At 39.9% G+C, this 12,794-nt stretch overlaps 1 protein-coding gene and 1 pseudogene across 2 annotated transcripts in view; both read right to left on the bottom strand.

Moving 5' to 3' along the window:
• LOC122980436 (rap1 GTPase-activating protein 1-like) overlaps positions 1 to 12,794 on the bottom strand; it is a 93,406-nt gene that overhangs the window by 76,772 nt on the left and 3,840 nt on the right. The window lies entirely within an intron of this gene.
• On the bottom strand, positions 2,768 to 6,104 carry LOC122980527 (annotated as a pseudogene).

The following is a 12,794-nucleotide window of genomic DNA, read 5'->3' on the forward strand; positions in this document are numbered from 1 at the left end:
GAACAAAATGAAAACAACGCACAAAGGTCACAACACGCACTGTGTCAATAAATACCGGATTATTGAACTTGTAAAGCAGTTAAGACGCTACAATTGCTTAATTAGAATTTTTAAAAGCCTATCAAATAACGTGCTAATGAATATTTGATAGTGCGCCTTGTCTAATGTCCCCCGAGGATTGACGTAGCGAAACAATAAGGGAAATAAAAACATATCGAAGCTGCGCTGGCAACAGCAGATGTCCCTGAGAGCTGCAGGCGTGGAAAACATTTGGAAGATGAGACAAGAGAAACAATCAGTAGCCAGGAGGTAGAAAAAGAAAAAACATGGAAAACGCTGAAGTAAACAAAGCCTTTACAATTAAGTGTTCATATTCTCAAAATACAGGACCAGAGGGAAATGCTGTGTGGAGTAATTATTCAAAGTAAGTGATGGTATGACATTTTGTACAGAATTGATACTATTCAATAATTTAAAGGGTTTTTTTTCCAACCTGAGTTATATTTTTGTAGATTTTGCCATTGTTCATATTAGTCAACATAACATTTTAATTACCAGCTTTATTAGTAAGATCATGGGATGTGCCAACATCGCTAAAGGTGAGACCAGTAGGGCAAACAACATGAGCAGTGAGATGATCAAACAATTGTCAGGCAATTGACAATTACCACTGATTACTCCTAATTACTGATTATCTTATCAATTAATAATTTGGTCTATAAAAGGTCAGCAACTTGTGAAAAATGCTCATCATAAGTTCCCAGAGCCCAAGTCAAAAGTCAACAAATAGTCAACAAATAGTCCTAAACCACAGTTTACTATCATATATGACTGAGAAAACCAGAAAATATTTATATTTGAGAAGCTGCAACCAGAGAATGTTGCCATTTTCGCTTAAAAATAACTTTTACAAACAAATAATTTCTTATCAAAATTGCTGCTGATTAATACTATGTTGAAAAATGAACTGATTAATCAACAAATTCCCAGTTTAACAGTCAAGTTTTTGAGTAAAATCTTATAATAAACCTTGTAGGTAATGGCCAAAACTACAAATATGGGTCCGTGGTTGACATGGAACTTTACTTCAAAAGTGAGTTTGGAGGAGAGAAATTGATTAAAATTGCACATACATAGTAAAGAGAATCATCTACACTACCAATGAGATCCAGGAATAATCACTGTTTGACAGCACATCAAAGAACCACAAACTCATGACTGAAAAGGCGTTTCCAATCAGTCTGATACATAGTATAGGCATGTTTTAGACAAATGACGATGATGTCTTACCAGAGCAATCAATCATAAGCAACAGCAGCCTCAATATTTTCTCTGTGTCACGAACAGTCATAATAGACCATCAGGAGACTGGAAAAATATAAAATAAATGTGCAAACATAGCTCAGGTCCCTCAACTAGCACCTTCCTGATGTAAATGCTGTCCCTTGCAATCATAGTTAGAGGTCTACATGCTGTGATGAGGCTGCAGTGCAGACAGCACTAACTCCTCATTACAGTAATTGTGTTTTCCTCTCTTTGCACTCTGGGGAGCAGCAAGGCAGTGTTGCTTATCTCGCTGACATTTCACAACAGCATGCTCTCTGCATGGCTGTGTGTGACTGAGCATAAGAAGTAACTGTATGTGGTGAGAGTGGCAGTGAGGTTATAGATGACGTACAATTGTTTCTTTTTTTAGTTGTACACAAAAAAACAGAGTTTAACTACTGCTACTTTTTACACATTGTGGATACTATACAAAAATAAATATATCCAAAGATTATCATTACAAGCGACTACTGCATTAATACACAAATCACAATTTAAACATCCATGTTGGCTTATGTTAATGTTAATCAGATTTCCTGCTATCGTGTTTACAATTGCAACCTTGCTGCCTGTCTTGTTAAATCAGATTTCCCATGTGGGCTGTTTAAATTGTGGATGGAGTCGCCTGTTCCCTGCATAAATGCATTATGTATTTTGGAGGTAGAAATCTTCTTTCACTCTTTCAAAAAGTGGCAAAATATGTGTATATGCTTTATCACTGTCTTGTCTATCTCAAGAAACTTAAGAAACAAAAAAACTTTACATCACCTCAGTGACTTATTGCCCTCAAGAGTAAAAGTATTTCAAAATCTGCATTTCTGAGCCAGTGGAATAGTAAATGAAGAGAAACTGAGACATTTCACTGGGGATGCAGTGGGATGTCAAACAGGTCATCATCGTCATGAGGTCTGACTCATTTCTCCCGCAGGCTTGTAAGCGATGCACTGAGGTCCAGACTCTTCCAACCTTAAATTTCTATCTCTCATTACATCATCATCACGGTGCATCACTAGACTGTCTGGCCCTGGACTGGATGTAGCTTCCATTCTGTCATTTTATTACAGTTACTATGTCAGGTCGAGGTTTATATAAAAAGAGGGCTTAGATTTACACCACTGGCTTACTTCCTACACAAGCCATTAATTACTGTACTACAGAGACTTTGGCAGAACCTCCATGTGCACATGCACCCTCTATAAAATATCTGTCTCCAGTCATTTTGTTTCTGATTTAGGCTGGAAATCTTTTCTTACAACAGGAAAAATCCTGTCACAGTGGTGAGTAAAAAACATCTTCTGATGCTGCTGGACGCATCGTCAGTGATGTTCCTGGAATCATCGGGAATTTCGGGTCTTTCAACATCATACTCCTTCCCCCAAGCGATCCACCAGTGGCTGATCAGACCCCTGCTTGTGTCCACCCAGGGTTGTTCTCTCTTCAGCTATAACCATGTAGAGGCTTTTTCTGCTGTGCTAGTGGTCTCACGAATGGCTGTTGTCTTCTTTTTTCCTCCAATGCTCAGTGTGCTGAGGGCCAGTGAATGGGAAGCAAACCCCCAACATCCAACCTCTATCGGAAGACACTTCCCCTTCCATTCTGATTGTCTGCACTGGCTGATACGATCTTCATGCTTGGCCAGTTTTCTCTCATAGGCTTCATCCAGGTTTTTCTCCCACAATACTGTGAGCTCCAATAGGATGACATGCTTGGTGGGGTCTGACCAGAGAACCACATCAGGATGTAGGAAGGTGCTGGTAATGTGCTGGGGGAAGTTTAGCTGTGTCTCCAGGGCCACAGACATCTTCCATTCTTTTGCTGAGGCCATGATTCCTGCAGATTTCCTAATGGCAGGTGTGTTTGTGCCCCAGCTCTGACAAAGTTGATGAGCTTGGAAGAACGGGTGTGCCTGTTCATCTCCAGTCCTTCATTGACGGTTTGGGCAATGACCTTCAGAACCTGATCGTGGTGCTAGCAATATTTCCTGCCTACTAGGGCTTTTGAGCAGCCACTCAGTATGTGCTTGAGTGTTACATGTCCTGAGTACAGTGGGCATGCTCTTGACTCTGTTTTGCCCTATGTGTGGAGGTTAGCTGGGCTGGGTCTTGGTCATACACTGCCTGGATTAGGAACTTTACTCTGTGGGGCATAGACTTCCACAGGTCTGCCCAGGTCACTTTCCTTTCAAGAGCATCGTCCCATTTTGTCCTGGCTCCTTGCTTCTTCATGCCAACAGCTCTGCACGCTCCTATATCCTCCATGGCTCCCCTCGCCTCCTGCTGTACCAGGTGCTGGTTTTCCTGACTGCTGGTGTTCATGTGAGGAGCAGGGAATGATCTCAGTCCAGCTCCGCCACGTGTGACCATGCCTACCAGCAGAGTCATGCTTTGACCTGCTGGACCTCTTCTGCTGCCTGCCATTTTTTGCCCATTCTGACCTCAATTCCTGCTTTGGCCACCTATGGGTTCTTCCTTGGTGTTGCAGTACTTCCTCATTTCCTTGAATTCCTCTTCCAAGGGTTTGAATGGAAGCTTGAGTTTGTTGCTGTTGCCAGAGTGCAATGTTAGTTAAGAACTTTGGCAGCCCAAGCCATCCTCAAAGCTGGGAGCTTGCCTGTCTTTCTAAAGCCTCTACTGTTGAGACAGGCACTTCATACACCGGGAGAGGCCAAAGGATTCTTGGGAGAATCGCATGCTGGTATATCCAAGCTTTGAACTTTCCCGGCAGGCCTGATCTGTCCACTGATTTCAGCCACTCATGTAGCTCTGTACACGCAGTCTGAATGGATGTTGAATCTCTCAGTGAGGTGTTGAACACTTTGCTGAGGCTTGTTCACAGGCTTCTCAGAGATGGTGGGGATAGCTGTTCCTGCCATGGTGAAGTGCAATGAAACAACCACTTGACTTGGCTGGTTTGAAGCTCATTCTGTCCCAGTCCATTAGTGTCTCCAGACCTTGAAGAATTCACAGTCCACCTGGTACAAACTTTGTGGTGACTTGGATCATCCATGTAAGCCTGTATGGGAGGCTGACATAGGCCAGATCTCATTTTAGGCCCTCTGCATTCCAGTTCTGCTGATCGTATGAGCATGTACACCGCCAGTTAAAACAAGGTGACTGAAATGGTGCAGCCAGTTATTATCCCCACTTCGACTTCGACTCAACTTGTAATAGTTGCTGATGAGGTCTCTGGTTCTGCTTGGTATATGATGTATCAGCAAAGTGTGTTGCACTGGCTTGTGAGGGAGGGAGCGTAGGCGTTGGGCAGGTCAAGCCACAGCACAGTCAGATTGCCCTTGTTCTCTCCTCTGGCCTTTCTGATTAACTGTGTCACCACTCCTGTGTGTTTGAGACGCCCAGACATACCCCCAATTCCTCCTTTTTTTATTGAAGTGTCAATGTAGTTGTTATCTGCCAGGTATGAGCTGAGTTTGTTTGAGATAATGCTGAGGAAGATCTTTGCTTCAATGCTCAGCAGGGAGATTATGCAGAACAGGTCTAACCTTGATGAGTCATCTTCTTTTGGAATCCAGACTCCCTCAGCTACTCTCTACTGCTCTGCAATCCTGCCTCTTCTCCAGATGACCCTTAGGTTTGGGCAGTTCTTATATACCTTGTATGGGAGGCCACTAAGGCCTGGTGCACAGCTGGGTTTTGCTTTGTGTACCACATCTTTCACCTCTTTCCGCTTCTGTTCTGATTCATCAAACTGCTTGCTTGGCTCAGGTGGGTCTAACAATGCAAAACATCATCTTTGTGTTGTCGTGGGTCGCTGTACACCCTCCTGATGTAGGTGTTCATTTCTTCTTCAGAGCAGCTCAGCTTGCCACTGCATTTCTTGCCCAAAAGCTTGGTGAAGTGGAAGGGGTTGGAAATGAAAGCAGCTCTTCTCTTTGCTCTTTCTCAGTGACGCTTCCAGTGCCCCTCAGCCCGGCGCAGGCCCCTGATCTTCTGCCTCAAGATAGTTGTCAGCTCGGCCAGGGCAAGTTGTTCTTGCTCTCCTGCTTGTTTGTACTGGCTTCATAAGCCTAAACTCAGAGAAGAACTGTGGCAAGTTCCCCAAAATGTTTGGAACAACTTGCCTGCCAAGTACCTTGAAAAACTGTGTGCAAGTGTACCAAGAAAACTGGTGCTGTTTTAAAGGCACAGCATGGTCACAGCAGATATTGGTTTCATTTATGTTTTTCCTGTTTATTGAACTTGGTATGAAGTTACAATTGATAAATAAAAACTATTCATGGCATTATTTTTGAAAGCATCGTCCTTTTAGTGCCTACAACCTTTGCATAGTACTGTTTAAATACAAAATATGACTTTACTGTATATGGTTTAATCACTAAATACTTTTGTGTTGCCAAGTTTTCCATGGCTCAAATGTAATTGTCATCAACAACCAAACAGAATTCTGTGATTTTTTGTTTCCCTGTTGATGTGATCTTCTTGCAAAACAGTTCCCCCTCGTACATGAAAAATGTATGAGCTGTTGATTGCAGTTTTTTTAAACGTCCCATTTCTCTGCAGCTTTTATTTGAAAATTTACAGCAAAAGCAATCTTAAAGTAAATTGATTGGAGACTGATTGGATGATTGTAAGCTCTGAAATAAGTTTACTGAGTGCTTTCTTCTGTTGTTTTTTTTAGTTACTGTAGATTTTTCCAGTTAGCTAGACACAGTATGTGACCTCAAAAATGTATTTAATGTTAAGGATGTCACCAAACAAAAAAAACACAACTCACCTGTTCAGAGGGTTAGCTGCATAATTAAGGCCTTTGTTATTGTCCATCTATACTTTTTCTTTATATTTTTGTTAACCTACCTTGAAATCAGAAAGGTTGATTACATGTGAACTATCTGCTTTATCAACCACCTATGGTAATAATAACCACCTATAAAGGTAATAATGTATAAATGAATAATTATGGTGGCTTTGTGGCAAACAGGTAAGTGGTTTCAATCAAGTGCCCCAATAAGGACTTGATGTCTTTTTTTTTCTTAATGGTGTGTATGGAGGTGTCTGTCATTACACAACTTAATTACAGAGGTGACTGATTCAAAGTCCTCATGCTGCATGACTAATGGAAGGGATTGTGCCGCCAACATTGCCCATCAGCCCCAGAGCACATTATGACTCTTATCAGTGAACTCATTCCTGGCTCCTGACCTTTCCACAGTTCCAGAGTTGTCCATTACCCTTTCTCACCCTTCCACAGAAATCACAGCACAAGAGACTATACTCCATTCGCATAACAGGTTAACGACCAGAGAAGCTGCAAAGGTTTTCACTTAGGAGATCCTGCCTAATCGATTAACACTGTACAGCTCTCAGCATGAAGGAGTGGATCTATCTAGTAATAAATCAAGAGTGTCAGACTTCTTTGGCATGCTGATGCATGACAATGTTATATACAGTTACAACTACAACTTTAAAGCACAAAAATACAGTACCAGTCAGTTTGGACACACTTTCTCGTTCAAGTGAATAGGAAGGTGTGTCCAAACTTTTGACTGGTTCATATCAACAACTAATCAAATGACTACTGTAATGTGAAAAGTGTCACATAGTGACCAACTCACAGAGAATTATCACCAGAATTTGCATTTCACCTCAGCAAAGTTTTAGTGTCTTTCAGCTCATTGTTTTGTTTCACGGCCCACATGTTCAGTCTTTTTGGTTTAGTCTCATCGCTCTCCGCATAGTTTCCAACAGCACAGGCTGCTACCCAGTACCAATCAGAAGACAGACAAAGTTAGTGACTGGCTGGTGGATATATCGAAGCATTTAGCAGCTAAAAGCAAAACATTTTTCTCAGGAGTGGAGAAGGGAGCCCAAACCCGAGCTAAAAGTAGAGTGAATATTGGCCTTGTACAAACATGACTCCAAAAGAATTGTACTGTTTGCTAACACATTGGCTGCAACTACTTTATATGGTGATAATATGTCAATAAGTTGTGTTTATAACTTGTTGCATTGCCTCCAAATGGCCAAAAAATCAACTGATGAAGATTTAAAGAGCAGCTTGGCTGAAAATTGTATTATTGCTGACCTCCAGAAGTGAACTCTAAGGTGAGAAAGTAAGTAAACAGAGACATCAGTGATGCTGTGTGATCACAGGTGCAACAAACTTGAAGTTTTTGACCAGAGAGGGCAGTACAACACTGCTTTTCAGCCTCAAATTAAGTTACACTTTAAGAATGTGAAAAATGTTTCTGGCTTCATTGGCACTGCTATACTGTACATGGACAGAAACATTTACAAAACCTTCAAAACATCTCATAACTGCTCCTCTACACACACTTAGTTGGTCATTTTCAATGAGAACGGTATGGATGGTATGGTAAGTTAATTTATATATCCCAAGATATCAGATGCAACATCTCAATGATTTGATCTACTCATAATTCACAGTCCTGATGGCATCCTTCCCTGGCTATTGATACTTATACTTATTGTTGTTGTTATGATTGTTGTTCTTCTGTCCCCCCCTCCCCCTTTCCCTCTCTCTTTCTCTCTCTCAACCCAACCGGTCAAAGCAGATGGCCGCCCACCAAGAGCCGGGGTCTGCTTGAGGTTTCTACCCGTCGCCAAGTGCTTGCTCATGGGGGAATTGTTGGGTCTCTGTAAATTAAAGAGTACGGTCTTGACCTGCTCTATGTGAAAAGTGCCTTGAGATGACTTTTGTTGTGATATGGCGCTATATAAATAAAAATTGATTGATTGATTGATTGATTGATTGATAATAAAAACCCTGAATACACTGAAGTGATTATTTTTTACTGTGATTAGAGGTACTGCAACTGGTAGGCTACCCATTGCATCCCACAGCTAAAATATGTAAAAAGGGATATAACTGAAACAATACCAGTTGACCCTGTGATCCATTTGTCTACTGTGCACTGCCTTGGTACAGCATGCATGTGGATTTGACAGTTTTTACAAATATAGACCATAAGGAATGTGTCATCCTACGCTCTGGCACATAAACCGAGGCTGGTAATGTTTGTGTTATTTAAAGGCTCCTACTGTGACCCTATGTTTCATAACCAATTTAGATATGCTAACCATTATGCATATTTTAAATTGTTCTAAACATGATTATTCAAGGATATGTATGAGAGATAAATGGGAAGTCATTATCATAATTTGTCACATTTGTCAATTTCAATTCTGTTGCACCTTAGCGTTCCTGAAGAAGATACTGATTTATTATTATTTTACATGAAATAACACCCTGAAGCTCAAATGAAGGCTATCCTTTCTTCTATCCTTCTTGTGCCGTGGAATTTTGCACCTCACTGAGTCTTACCTTAACAGGAAAAATATTTGAGATTCTAAGAACATATTAATAAGGAGAATCTGTAAATGGTGATAAGCTGCACGACAGGTAGAGCATTTCCTCATCTCATCTCCATACTGTATTCAAAAGTGTACTCTACAGCAGCCCTACAATAAGCCCTTAATAATTGCATTTTTACAATTTATCCCAGTACATTTCAACAGAGCAACAAACTACAGCATCCAGAACAGCATCAACAACTCTTTGATATAATCTCAATAAAACTTGCAAGTTTATGACAAGAATAGGACAAGCCTCATAAAGGTTTATTACAGGTTGCTGCATTAAGTAACAAGAAAAAACACCATCCAAAAGTGAATGGATTGTAAGACAGAGGCTCCACTAGCTGCCAGATAAAATCTAAATTGAACCAAAAAGACAAACCACTAAAGATGAAATTAAGATAGAAAGCTAGAGCCATACAGAGGTCTGATAGGATTCACAAGTATTTCCAAAATTGTTTCAATTAATTTCAATAAACTGACTGATTGATCATTGGATTCACTCATGAAGGTGAAATCCTGACCTTTAGGGGAACAGAGAGCCAGGGAGTCCAAAACAGAGGAAGCTATCGTATAACTTATTAGCTGAGTGGTTTCATCCACTTTTAACCTCATCTGTCGGAGTAGATGCTGCATCACAAAAGAGGAAAGGTTTTCTGACCGTGACGAGACAGGAGTCAACGGCACAAATATGTCTTCTTATTCATACAACTTATTTCCCCCTTAGCAACTGAGCTGATGAGCTTGCTAACTGTCTGCTTTTTTTATTCTCTTTAATAACTATTTATTGAATACAATAATGTATGACACTGAGGACAAAATCACAGGGGGAAGTAAATGGCCCAGTATAGATAAAAAAGAAAGAAGGTTAGAGCATATTGTGACTGTCTGGCACTAGCATGTTACCAGCTGGCTAGCATATTAGCAGTTAGCTTGCCAGCTACAGAGTAGTTCTCCAATAAGTCCTGCAGGTAGTCCTGACTAAGCTTGTAGAATCAAATATTTCACAAACGTGTGCGGATGAATTGATACGACAAGAGTAATTTGCTGCTATTATTTAGTAATACAGGATGATTGTTTGACTGGAATGTTTTTTATGTCTTTTTATTCTCAATTTCTTCTGTGCCAAATCACACTACTAATGAGAAAGCAACAGTACTGAGAAAAGAGACCTTCTTTGGGGTCAATGGCTGAGAATTAACCTTTCCCACAACCACTCTCTGCAGGTTAATGCCGCCAGGTCTCAGGTATTATACTAATGAATTACTGCACCTCATGTTTCACAGATGCTGAGTACGGCTCCTCTAGACCTCTTCACACAATGTCTCTCAATTGAAATCTGACTTTCTCTCTGAGCATCAGGGCTGATGCTCTTTAGGAGGAAAGAGGAAAGGATGACTCGGCTTCCTGCAATTCAGAACGAAACCTCATATCCAGTAATTTTACAGCTGAGAATGTGAAGACTGCGGGATTTGTTGAACTCACAGAAAAATGTGAAAATGTGCTGTATGTCTTGCCCGGGCAAACGAGAATATAATGAAAGTGGAGGAATTTTTGATAGCATGCTCTGTCTCTGCCAAGGTGCTGATACCTGAGGGATAATGGATTTCATGTTGCTGTGAACTATTGTCACAAAAGCAATCAAAGAACAAATCAGTGGCACAAGGAAAAACAAATAGTGTGCCTCTGGGAAAGCTTATCGCCGACCTGTCTTTGAGAGAGTGCAAAGATGGCTAGTAGGCATTCATTACCTACGTATGCGGGCAAAAACATCCTTACTATTACTGGAAGCTAGAAATGATCGGACTGCTCTCGTGCTTCCATCTGGCAATAAAGCTGTTACATGAAATGGGATCTCTGGTAGCACTACAGAATACCAAACAAGTTTCCTGTTTATAATAGCTCAGAGCCTCTGTTTCTGAGATTTATAGTACTACCAACAGACTGTAAGGAGCTGCATTAGTGTTTCACTGAGAGTGGAACAGTTCAACATAGGGACATAAAGAGGATTCAAAGACTTGAAGAAAACAATTTTGAGCAACAACATCTTAATGGTATGTCTGCAATTGTGACTTTTTTGGTCGTTGTCTTTTAAGATGAGATTAGAGTTATATATTTGATTAATGTTAGTGATGACAGCCCTTCTACCACCATTAATGTTGTATTTTTAAGTTTTTTTTCTTGTCCTACATGTTGATTTATCTACACGGCGTTATTTGTACGGCATGGAAATTAAGAGAAAATAGATGAACTGAGCAGTGATAATGTTTCAAAAAACAAGTGTCTTATAGTAAAGAAACATCAACATACTGTGAATCACATAACCAAAAGCAGAATCAAACTTTAAGCTTTTATTATTGAATTCCTTGTGTGGAAATACGTTAACTATAACCCTTAATGTGGAAAGAGAGCCCTTTGTGTGAAAATGGGAACAAATAAAGCTATTACCTTTAGAGGTGCCATCAGCTGTGGTTAAATGATTGCAGGCTGAAAACTAGTGATTTGTGATAACACTAGACCTGCGTCAGGAGACATACAGAGCTGCACAGCTGGCTGACATAATGGAGTCACATTCAGACACCTTATTAGGCTCAATTAAGTGTAGGTGTCTGTAATTATGGAGAATAGTGGGCGACAGTTTTTAGACTGACAACTTTAAATACTGCTCCCACAAAGTCTAATTTTCTCCTTACTTACTTGCATTTCTAACCATGTTTATTATTTGTATAATTATGCTACTGGATGTGCATGGTAAAACATATATAATAACAGATTCAATCCATTAAATTTAGATACATCAAACTTCAAACTATTGCATCACGCTGACAAATTATTATACGCTGTTTTGCTATTTTCTGCAAGTAACAACATAGTAAATATAGCCAATTTATAGCTTTTTCTGTGGCAGAAAAAGCTATAAATTGGCCTGCTCACATTTTTTTTTAGCAAAGTGCTGTTAAGCAATAGATTTCCTGCTGTGCAACAGTAGCATTGATCCTCTTTCAGTACAGCAGTTGGAGTGTCTTTCAGGAATATCAATGGGGAAACTCATTAATCATGACTGTAAGGTAAACAGTAATTTGTTTTGCTTTTGTTCACTATTTTGTTTATCTTTACACAAGAGTACAGAGATGAAGTCTGGCCTTACTGTAGCTAGCCAAATGCATAAATGGACTAAAAACAACACAAGCTCATGCTCTCAGCAGGAGGGCGCATGTATGCAAACATGGCATGACATGAAAACCAACGTTTTGCTATTTACATTTACAGGAGCTTTACAATGGTAGCTGTGCGGTTTTCCCCATTTTTCACTTGGCTCTCATCTATGGCTTATAGGCTTAACATACTAAAATTTCTCTTTCATCTTTTCATCCTTTGTAAAAATCAATGTCAGTACAACAGAATGAGGCAAATTGTGAGTTTTTCTTTGATGAAATGTAACATGAGTCGACTTGAGAATCAAAAATGATGTCAGTATGTGCAAAGGAGTATACATTTATGTGTGTGTGTGTGTGTGTGTGTGGACGTGTGATCGGACATAGGTCACAATGTTCATTCATGTTCTGAGACAATTACAATATCTGACAGGCCATGTCCAACATAATAATCTGTTAAATCCCCCATGTACAGTACATGTAGCATGCTATACATTTTACTACACATTCAGTCTTGCACTTTAAATACATTCAACGAACACATAGAGTCAATGCATTCATGATTTACAAACACTCTCTGCTTCAAGTTCACACATAAAAAGGAAGAATCTAACCCTGTCTAGTCCTTATTCTTGATTTTCCTAATTGGAACCTGTATCCTGAGATCCACATTTCATCTACATTCAGCAAAACATACATACAAAGTTATAGTTGTCGAAGATGTAGAAATGGAAGAAATTTAAAAAAAAAACACCCTACAATGAGCTGCTTAAGATTTTGAATGTTGATTGTGTAGCAGAATATTTGTTTGAAATGGGTAATAAAAGTTTTGCCTCATGTTGCCCCATGTTTCTGTAAAGTTTTGCAGTCCTAGGTTGACTCCATGTCACAGTGCAGAGATGTGTACAATCATAATGACAATAAAATAAAAGACAAATCAAGCAAACAAGGCATCCTTCATAAATAATGCAGGCACCCCTAG

Source organism: Thunnus albacares, chromosome 4 (assembly GCF_914725855.1).
Source record: "Thunnus albacares chromosome 4, fThuAlb1.1, whole genome shotgun sequence".
In the NCBI taxonomy this organism is placed as follows: Eukaryota; Metazoa; Chordata; class Actinopteri; order Scombriformes; family Scombridae; genus Thunnus; species Thunnus albacares.